General features: G+C 39.6%; 1 pseudogene; it reads left to right on the top strand.

The window, feature by feature from the left end:
* Positions 1–8021: 8021 nt before the first annotated feature.
* On the top strand, positions 8022–9293 carry LOC110287848 (splicing factor 3B subunit 4 pseudogene; annotated as a pseudogene).
* Positions 9294–11785: the final 2492 nt, after the last annotated feature.

The raw sequence follows: 11785 nt of genomic DNA, 5'->3' as shown, positions 1-11785 counted from the left end.
GGGAGGGGAGGGGAGGGGAGGGGAGGGGAGGGGAGGGGAGGGGAGGGGAGGGGAGAGGAGAGGAGAGGAGAGGAGAGGAGAGGAGAGGAGAGGAGAGGAGAGGAGAGGAGAGGAGAGGAGAAGAGAGGAGAGGCAAGGCCATCCATGAGTACTTAGGGAAAGAGGATGGAGGAGAATGGAAAGAGAAGGAGGAAGGGAATGGGGAGAGGAGGGAAGGGACAAAAAGACAGAGCAAGAGCAAGATGGCAAGAGAGCTATGTCTCCCTTTTCATTTCTGGTCTTGTGAAGACTAATTGCCCCTGTGTAGGGGAACGCCAGGATAGGGAATTGGGAGTGCATGGGTTAGTGAGCAGGAAGAGGGGGAATAGGATAGGGGGTTTACAGAGGGGAAATGAGGAAAGGAGATAAAATTTAAAATGTAAATAGAGAAAATATGTAATAATAATAAAAATAATAATAAAGAATTGCATTCATTTGGCTGAATGCAAAGAAAAATATTTGACCCTCAGTCCTCTCTGTACACCTTTCCTGCCAGAAGAGAGCTTGCCTCCATGGAGTACTTTGATCCTGGGACTCAGGAGAAATCGCCATTTTCTCTTCAGTGTCTCTCTAAGGCAGGTCCACTCAGGAAAGCACAGGACACAAAATCAGCAGAGCTTCTGAGACAGGGTCCTATGGGCTGTTCTGCAGCACTCTGTACACTGGTCTATCCAAGAGAGAGCTGGTCTCCCAGGAGTGTTGACACAGGCTTACAGACTCACAGGAGGAATAAGCTCCATCCAGAGACAGCAGAAATTACCAGGTGGCAAAAGGCAAACTTAATCTTACCAACAGAAACCAAGATTATTAGGCACTATCGGAACCCAATACTCCCATCACAGCGAGTCATGGATACCCCAATACACCTGAAAAGGAAGATTCTGATTTAATATCATATCTAATGATGCTGGTAGAGGATTTTAAGAAGGACATTAAGTAAATACAGGAGAACACAGATGAACAGGTAGAAGCCCTTAAATAGGAAACACAAAAAATCCCTTAAAGAATTACAGGAGAACACAGGTAAACAGGAAGATGCCCTTAAAGAAGATACACAAAAATCGCTTAAAGAATTACAGGAAAACACAACCAAACAAGTGAAGGAATTGAACAAAACCATCTAGGATCTAAAATTGGAAGTGGAAAAAATAAAGAAATCACAAAGGGAGAAACCTGTGGAGATAGAAATCCTAGGAAAGAAATCAGGAGCCATAGATGCAAGCATCACCAACAGAATACAAGAGATGGAAGAGAGAATCTTGGGTGCAGAAGATTTCATAGAAAACATGGACACAACAATCAAAGAAAATGCATACAGCAAAATGATACTAACTCAAAACAACCAGGAAATCCAGGACACAATTAAAAGACCAAACTTAAGGATAGGGGAGAATGAAGTATTTCAAAGTAAAGGGCCAGTAAATATCTTCAAGAAAATTATAGAAGAAAAGCTTCCCTAACCTAATGATAGGGATGCACATGAACATACAAGAAGCCTACAGAACTCCAACCAGAAAAGAAATTCCTCCAGACACATAATAATCAAAACACAAAATGCACTAAACAAAGACAGAATATTAAGATCAGTAAGGGGCCAGGTGTGGTGGCACACACCTTTAATCACAGCACTCGGGAGGCAGAGGCAGGCAGATTTCTGAGTTTGAGGCCAGCCTGGTCTACAAAGTGAGTTCCAGGACAGCCAGGGCTATACAGAGAATCCCTGTCTCCAAAAACCAAATAATAATAATAATAATAAATAACATAAAAAAAGAGCAGTAAGTGAAAAAGGTCAAGTAACATATAAAGTCAGACCTATAAGAATTACACCAGATTTCTCACCAGAGACTATGAAAGCCAGAAGAACCTGGGCACAGGTCATACAGAACCTAAGAGAACACATGCCAGCCCAGTTTACTATACTCAGCAAAACTCTCAGTTACCATAGATGGAGATACCAAAATATTCCATGACAAAACCAAATTTACAAAGTATCTTTCCACGAATCCAGCCCTTCAAAGAATAATAAAGGGAAAACTCCAACACAAGGAGGAAAACTATACCATAGAAAAAGCAAGAAAGTAATCTTTCAATAAACCTAAAAGAAGATAGTCACAAGAACAGAATCACAACTATAACAACAAAAATAACAAGAAGCAACAATTACTTTTCCTTAATATTTCTTAATGTCAATGAACTCAATTTCACTATAAAAACATATCGACTAACAGACTGGTTACATCACTGAACCACTCAACCTGTAGGCCAGCCCCTATTAAATGTTGTGCTTATAAGAATTATCATGGTCATGATGTCTGTTCACAGCAGTAAAAACTTAATTAGGACAAAAGTTGGTACTGGGAGTGGGGTAGTGTTGTAATAGGATTGACCATGCTGTTGTGTGGAAGAATGTGGATTTGGGGACTTTGAATTTGGAAAACAGTAGAATGCTTAAAGTGGGGCTTAGTGGTTCATCCTACTAGGAATATGGACTTTGCTGCTGAGGGTGATTTAATTGTGGAAGCCTGGCATTAGAGGTTTCAGAGGAGAATAATTTTAATAAATGGCCAAGAGACTGTTTTGTGATATTTTGGTGAAGAATGTGGCTATGTTTGCCCTTTTCTGAAGAATCTACCTAAAGCTAAGATAAAGGGATTTATATTAATTGCATTGACAATGGAAGTCTAAGAAACACCCAGCATAGACTTTGTTTTCTGTTTCAGTCGCATGAAGAGTGTTTTGACCAAGTGCAGCAAACATAGAAAGGAAAAATATAAATATATATGGTTTAAATATTAAAGGGGCACCAGGAAGTAGAATGGAGCTGAATCCTATGTTCTAGGAGATAGACGATTAAGTGAGTAGGACTTTGGGGCAAGACCCTACCCAGATAAGTTTAGATACAGATACAGGTTTGGTGGTACACATCTTTAATTCTTAAATATAAATCCAAACATATCTCTGAGTTCAAGACCAGCCTGGGACTCAAAGTTTAAATCCTGGCATGGTGGTACACACCTTTAATCCCAGCATTGATAAAGTTGAACAAAGTGTGAGGGAGCAGTTAGTTTCAGCCACAACAAGCAGCAGAACTCAATAGTTTTATTTATTTGGTTCTGATTTAGAGTAAAAAATAGAAGGGACTACTGGGACAATTGTTGTTGGTTAGCTGGAGCTATGAAATTAGCAGTGATTAAGAAGAGACCAGCATCACTGAGGTGAAATCTTCTGACAAGTGTTTTCTGAGAGCACAAAGAAGCTGCTGTGTTCCAGACATACCCAGGGTTGTATCTTGGTCTGCAGCTGTACTTGGTAATGTGTAAGAGTCACCCAGGTGGTACTGGTTTTGAAGTCATTAAGGCATCATGAAGAACAGCTGAGGCTTGGCACTGTGTGAGGCCATGGAAGGCTCTTGATGAATGTATAGCCCCAATTGCAGTTGACAGCCCAGAATGAAGGGGTCATGTAGGGACTTGAGGCATGGCACCAGGAAGAGAGCCTCTTGGAGGCTATTCATAAAGGAAGATCCCAGCATATTAGAGATGCCAAAACCATGTGATGATCACCAAGAACAGCAGCAGCCATGGACTGAATCAACCTGAGCTTAGAGTGCTACAGTGGGCAGATCCAGTGAAGTGAATCCATCTGCTTGGAGGAGCTCAGAAGATCATGTGTGGATCCCAGACAATGGAACAAGGAGCTGTAATATTAATGTTGCCTTGAAGGCCCCAAGATGTTCACAATGCCAGAGCCATAAGATGTCTGCTGAGGAAAGCTGCTAACAGGGAGTGGAGCCAGGACAGAAGAAAGAAGTTTGTTGCAGTCAAAAAAAATGCAAAAGGAGTGGAGACATGAAGACTACTTTTACATCAGACATGAAGATGTTTGGAGTTTACCCAGCTGGTTTTCTGTCTTGCCTTCAATATTACCATTAAGTAATTGGATGAATCTCAGAAGAGACTTTAAACTTTGGACTTTTAACATTGTTGAGGCTGTTACAGACTATGGGGACTTTGGAAGCTAGAAATTATTCTATTTATAGGTATGGTCCCTATAGATTCATGTGTTTGAACAAGCCTATGGGGCCAGGGAGTAGAATGTGATGGTTTATATATGCTTGGCCCAGGGAGTGACACTATTAGGAGATGTAGTCTTTTTGGTGTAGGTGTGTTACTGTGAGAATGGGCTATAAGACTGTCATCCAAGGGGCCTGGAAGTCAGTCTTCCACTAGCAGCCTTCAGATGAAGATTCAGAATTCCCAACTTCACCTGAACCATGCCTGTCTGGATGTGGCCATGTTCCGACCTTGATGATAATTGACTGAACCTCTGAACCTGTAAGCCAATCCCAATTAAATGTTGTGCTTATAAGAATTTTCTTGGTCATGGTGTCTGTTCACAGCAGTAAAAACCTAACTAAAACAGACACATTAATATTGTAGGAGAAATTCTCATGTGCTCCATCCCTAGACAACAAACTGCAGGCAACTTTTGATAGCTAGGTGAAGAATGACTAACATTTGTCAGGGAACATTATTGGTTATCTAACATCAAATGATAAGTCCTGAAATTTTATATACTCAAGCCACACTAAGTGAACTCATGAGGATATGTGTATATTAAAGGAAAAGAGGCTGTGAATGTGAAGGTGTTACATGTGAAGTATGGGAGAGAAAAGAGAAAGAGGAATAATGCTAATATATTTTAATTAAATAATTTTGAAAGATAATGTACAATGAAAATAATTTTGCCGAGAAAAATCTTAAGGAAAATAATGTTAAAAGTTATAAAAATTCTAACAGACTAAATACAAGTGTTAGTTCCTTTCCATACCTAAATATTTTCTAGAACTTTTCAACTATGTCAGTTTCATATCCATTCAATTTCCTAGGCAAGAAACAGTAATACATATCACATCATTAATCATAGCCTATAAACTTTGAGCATATATTATTATAAAACAGTAAGATAATATTATATTTGATATAAAGTTAGTAAAAACAGAAATAACCCAATGACTTCTAATATTTGAAAATGTTAGATGCTAGAATGATATTTAGTGGCAGTCTAAAACGACACTGTAACCTTGCCCATACTTAGAGTATTAAATAAATCCTACATGGGCCAGCAAACTATGCTTATAGTACTTATATGCAGGCCTAATGATTTAAATTCATTTGTCAGGTCCCATAATGGTTGTGCAAAGAATTATCTTCCAGAAGATACCTTCTGATTTACCATACCCTTATGGCATGTGTTGCCTGTTCCCTCTGTCTCTTTGTCTCTGTCTCTATTTCTCTGTCTCTCTGTCTCTCTCTCTGTCTCTCTCTCTCTCTCATACACACATAAAGTAAATTACATGAAAGAAACTTTGATAATTACCCTATATGTCCATTTCTTTCATGAATTACCATACAAAAATGCTAAATAAATGTTAGACAAGATAAACCAATTAAAAAAAGTATAAGAAGATGAAATTATGTAACATTTATGCTTTCTCATCTATGGGCTAACAACCTTGTTTAGGCTACTCACTTGGAGACATTCTTGTACAAGTTAAAACTATATATATATATATATATATATATATATATATATAGTCTTTTCAGTTATTATCTGTAAAATAAATGGCCTCAATCTTTAGTTAAGATTTACTCAGCATAAGAAGAAATATTTATATAACTATCATAAAAACATTATCACAACTAATACACAGACCAATGTAAACATTTATGTTATCCATATATATCACTGTTTTTCTTATATATGTATCATGGTGATACCATACTTTTGAAAATATTTATTCTGTATTAAAAGTGACTTAATATACTCATAATTAGGTTGGATTAATGTTCTAGCAGTACCTTATTTGATTATGCCATTTCAGTAATACCACCCATCATTTTTAAGGTGATATTGCTTTTCACATGACTCCCATGTTGAACTCATGTATCAGCTTCCTTGGTATCAACACTTAAAATGTTTAGCCAAATTTTCATTAGATTTTGTATATTGTAAATTTCTTTATGTTTTTATATTTCCTTTTTTTTATTGTGGAAAGTCTGTCCTAATCAATTTATTTAATGATTATTTTTGATTGGATATTTTCTTAATTTCCATTTTAAATGCTTTCCATTTTCCAGGTCTCCCTTTCAGAAATCCCCTATCCCACTCCCCACCCTCCACCCCACCTCTATGAGGATGTTCCCCACCTACTACAGTCATCCTTTTCTGGCATTCCCCTACACTGGGTCATCCAACACAAGGGCCTCTCCTCCCACTGAAAGTCCGACAATGCCATCCTCTGCTAAATGTGTGGCAAGAGTCATGGGTCCCTCCATGTGTATTATTTGGTGGTGGTCCAGTCCCCAGGAGTTTTGGAGGCTCTGGTCTGTTGACACTGTTGCTCCCTCCATGGGGCTGCAAACACCCTCAGCTCCTTCAGTCCCTTCTCTAACTACTCCATCTGAGATCCCTGAGCTCAGTCCAATGATTGGCTGTGAGTTTTCACTTCTTTATGTAAGGCTCTGGCAGAGCCTCTCAGGAGACAGCCATATCAGGTTTCCATCAGCAAACACTGCCCAGCATACACAATAGTGTCTGGGTTTGGTGGCTGTATATGGGATGGATCCCCAGGTGGGGCAGTCTCTAGATGGCCTTTCTTTCATTCTCTGCTCCTCACTTTGTCTCCATATTTCCTCCTGAGTGTATTTTGTTCCCTCTTCTAAGAAGCACTGAAGCATCCACATTTTGGTCTTCCTTCTTCCTGAGCTTCAGGTCTTCCTGGTCTGTTAACTGAATCTTGGTTATTCTGAAATTTTGGGCTAATATCCACTTATCAGTGAGTACATACCATGTTTGTTCCTTTGTAACTGAGTCACCTCACTTGGAATGATATTCTCAATTTCCATTCATTTTCCTGTGAATTTCATGTAGTTGTTTTTAATAGCTGAGTAGTATTCCATTGTGTAAATATACCACATTTTCTGTATCCATTACTCTGTTATATTTCTATTCAAATTCTATACTTTGTACATGATTCTCTTTCATCTGCCTTGCTATATCCCAACTTTTCTGGTAGGCAAACAGTACAACACACTATGTAGCTGCATGTATAAAGCATTTAAAAACTTTTAATGAAAGTATAAATATATCACTTATCTTTCTCTTTCATTCCTCCAACTCCTCACTCTCTCTTAATGAACTCTTTTTCTTTAATACTATTATTATTATTATTATTATTATTATTATACATATACCTGCACATACACACATATGTTATATGCACACACAAATATATCAATACAAACTTCCAAGTCTGGTTTTGTTGCTTATGTCTCAAAGGTTGTCGATAGTTTCAATTGCTGAAGACACTAAAGACTTAGGTCAAAGGGCTCAAATGCTTTGAACTGAATCTAACCTTAAAACTTCCTATAGCTTCATGGTACAAAAAAAAAATACTATGCAATATTTTAAGGAAGAACAACAATAATTTTATTCAGCTTTGATGCCTATTAAGCACAATAATGCCCTCATGACAAAATATCCCTAAGGGTACAATAGCACACATACCTTGGTGATAAACCACAGCACTCTAATTCAACTTAAGATCTTCACAACAGGAGGGAAAGCACACCTAGTAATACAAACACAGCAAATTATCACAGGTTGGTAAGGTCATGAGTCTCAGAGGATAAACTATTACTGCTACTTTAGTAAATCAATTTAAATCCTAATGACATTCTAAATATCTGTCCATATGTCTACAGATAAATGCAGTTTTTACCTCTCATTGTAGGCTTACATTTTTATAAACATACTTTATTTAGGGTTCTTTAATTCTTCAACCTCCCTTCTAGCCCACCAACCAGAGGAATGGAAAAAGATGTTTCTAGGAAAAGGGAGTTATGGACCTGTTTAAAAGGAGTTCTTTGGGAGATCAGGGGGCAGTGCTGCTGCTTAGAGAGGGTGGGAGCCCTTTTGCCATGGCTTTTGGATGGCTCTCCAAACCAAATCAGGATGCCACGGTGTACATGGGAGGTCTAGACTAGAAAGTGAGTGAATATCTGCTGTGGAAGCTCTTTCTCCAGGCAGGGCAAGTGGTAAACAACCTCATTCCAAAGGATAGAGTCACTGGCCAGCACCAAGGCTATGGCTTTGTTGAATTTTAGAGTGAGGAAGATGCTGTCTATACCATTAAGATTATGAACATGATTAAACTCCACGGGAAGCCAATATAGGTGAACAAGGCTTCAGTTTACAACAAAAACCTGGTGTAGGAGCCAACATTTTCATCTGAAATATGGACCCAGAAATTGATGAAAAGCTGCATTTTGATACTTTCATTGCCTTTGGAGTCATCTTGCAGACACCCAAAATTGTGCAGGACTCTAACACAGGCCACTCCACAGATTTTGCCTTCATTAATTCTGCTTTATTTGATGCTTCAGATGTAGCAGTTGAGGCAATGAATGGTCAGTACCTGTGTATCTGCCATATCACTGTGTCTTATGCCTTCAAGAAGGACTCTAAGGGTGAATGCAATGACTCAGAACCTGAACAACTTCTGGCAGTCCATAACCCATGATCTCAGACTGATCACCCCCATCAGATGTTTGCAGATGCACCCCTTCTGCCCTCTTCCCCCAATCCTGTGGTTTCATCCCTAGGTTCTAGGCTTCCAACCAGGCATGCTGCCTCCTGGCTTGTTCCAAATTCCAGTGACACCGCCTGGAACCCCACTTCCTGTGATACCCCCAGCCATGCCCCCACCACCTAGGCCACCTGGGGCTGAAGGACATGGACCATCAGCAGCAGGAACTCGAGGGGCTGTACATCCTTGTCACAGACATTCACATCCGCATCCATTCCCATTAAGTGGGGTGCCACATCCAGAGATGTCCCAGATTTAACTGGCCCATCATGGCCCTCTTAGCCTAGCACATGCATACCCCCATGCTGGGCCTCCAGGCTCGGGGCGGGGGAGCAGCCACCACCCCATCCACCTCCTGGAATGCCTTATCCTGGACTTCCTCCTATGGCATGTCCTTCTGAGGGCCTCCTTTTGAATCACCCATGGGCCCATAAACCCACAAGGTATGCGTGGGTCTCCTTCATTGAGACTCCCTCATGGATACAATGGTGCTTCAAGACCTCCTCCCTATGGCTTCCAGGGGGGTCCCCTCTCTCTACCCAGACCCATTCCATGGCTCCTAGTTCCACCTAGTGGTCCACTTCGGGGCCCACTTTCTCAGTAAATGACCATCCTTGGTCTCCTTATTTTATCCTCTCTTGTATCTTCATTTCTTGGACCAGTCAGAGATGCTGTAGCTTGTCAGGGCTGTACTGACCCCTCTCAGCAACTCTATTCTCATTCAAATGTCATGCTTCCAAAGGTGATTTTTCTTCATTTTTATTTTAAAATGCTGGTCCTATTTTTTTACAAGTGTATAGAAAAATAAAACTATGCTTGAAAAAAATGCAGTTCTTGTTCTTGGGGAGATTCTACTCTTGGTTATCTGGATAATAGTTCAGTCTAATAGCAAATACTAAGCACAAAGCAGAGGCAGTGACATGATCGAGGAGAATCTGAAAGGCTCCACCAAATTGGTATGAATCAGCCAACACACCATGAAAAATTAATTGGTGAGTTCTTTGTACAAAGTTAAGATAAATATCAGTGAAGACCAGCAAGGGAATGTGACCAGTGAAGTGTTGCATGGCTAGAAAAGACCAGTGAAGCTTTGAACAGCTAGTGTGATGCCACATTGTCCTTTCCCTGTCTGTAGTGTTTTACTTATACTCTTTGCAAAGATCCCATGCCCCCTCAATCATTTGCTTCAGCAAAACATCCTCTCACAAGACAACTTTCAAAAAACATCATGTGCCCTCACATAAGAGAACTTCTGGAAAAATATGACACAAATGAGTTTACAAAGAAACCAGAAATTTCTGAATCATCTCATCAAAAATAAATAAATAAATAAATAAATAAATAAATAAATAAATAAATAAATGGAAAGGAAATTAAGAACAAAAATAAACCCAATAACCAAACCAACCAACCACAAAACACTTCTCTTTGCAGCAAATAGAGATAGTTAATTTAAAAAACCATGACTATCCGAAGCTCATTCTCAGTCCATGCTCACAGTCCACACAGCAAAGTTAGTTCTCTATTAGGAAGGGAGCCATCTCCCTGCTAGATACAGGCATCCTGAGTGTTGAGTTTCTTTGACCTGAAAGAACAGTTTTCTGTTGGCTTGTTGCATGGCTTCTTATAAGTTAGCATTAGAGTTGAGTCACACTGAGGTAAAACCCTTACAGTGTGTTCCTTGAGCCTGGCCTGCCACTGTGCTCTGGCATCCTGGGTGGCGTGGGTTGGTGGGTGGTTGTGGGTGGGCTTCCTCTGCAGTGACTGTCTAAAACCACTGTCTTCTTCTAGTGCAGTTCTCAGCATGGCTCTGCATTGTTTGACATTGCAGAGTGGGAGTGAGGATATTAACGCTAAACTGTTTAATAGGTTTGGAGTTCATTACAATTTTAAAGTATTTACTTTTTAGTCTCCTTTTTAGACTTAAAAAATTAAACTCTATTCTTTATCTGACATGTGTAGGATAATCTAGTACAGTGGTTTGTTGAATGGTCAACACAACTCTGCAGTGTAATGAGAAAACTTAGAAACATCTTTGAAAGAGAATTTAGTGGGAGTGAATGAATGTTCTCTTGTATTTTTTTTCTCTACTGCTTCCCACAGTGGTCTATGGATTCTTCATGTCAAAATTATCTCATGGGAGACAGTCACTCATGAAAAGACATACTGTTTCCCCCTTTCAACAAATAAAAAAAAATAACTGATTCTTCCCTGAAATTCATTTAAAAAGAAAAATAATGACTTAAAAAAACAACATGACTATCAAGATGCAGAGATTAGTCGATGGTGGGAAGTTCAGCTCCAAGTGTTTCATCTACAACACTAATCCTGTACCTAAGGCTTAAGGAACATTGGAGAAGAGACAGTACAAGATTGTAAGAGACAGAGAATGAAGAAGTCTATTGTAGGACTATGGTGCCTAGAAATGACTGCCTAACTGTGACCTAAATAATGAAAATATCAATACACATGCTGATGTGAAAAGGCCAAAACCTCATAGGGTAGGTCCCTTTTTTAAATTAAGAAATAATTTAATGATTGGTTTTTTGCCAGTAGTTCTTTACAATTCTTGCTTTATACTTTTTGTTGTTGTTTTTGTTTTTAATTAATTGATAATTTTTTTACACTCCATATTTATTACCCAACCCCCATCACCCTCTGACTATACCACATCCCATAATTCTTCCCCACCTCCATGTCTCCATGTGGATATCCCCATCCCTCACACCAACTGACCTCTAAACTACCGGGGGCCTCCAGTCTCTTGAGGGTTAAGTGCATCTTCTCTGAATGAACACAAACCCAGCAGTCCTCTCCTGTATATGTATTGGGGGCTACATATCAGATGATATATGCTGCCTGTTTGGTGGTCCAATGTTTGAGAGATCTCTGGGTACCAGATTAATTGAGACTGCTGGTCCTCCACAGGGTTGCCCTTCTCCTCAGTTTCTTTCAGCCTTCCCTAATTCAACCACAGGGATCAGCAGATTCTGTACATTGGTTGGTTGCAATGTCTGCATAGACACTTTAAGATCCCTGTTGGGTCTTTTGAAGGGCAGTCATTCTAGATACCCTTTTGTGAGCACTCCATAGCCT

This window comes from Mus caroli, unplaced genomic scaffold (genome assembly GCF_978045245.1).
Source record: "Mus caroli unplaced genomic scaffold, Mus_caroli_1 scaffold_5, whole genome shotgun sequence".
In the NCBI taxonomy this organism is placed as follows: domain Eukaryota; kingdom Metazoa; phylum Chordata; class Mammalia; order Rodentia; family Muridae; genus Mus; species Mus caroli.
The sequence above is the reverse complement of the archived record's forward strand: the minus strand, read 5'-3'. Positions and strand labels throughout refer to the sequence as shown.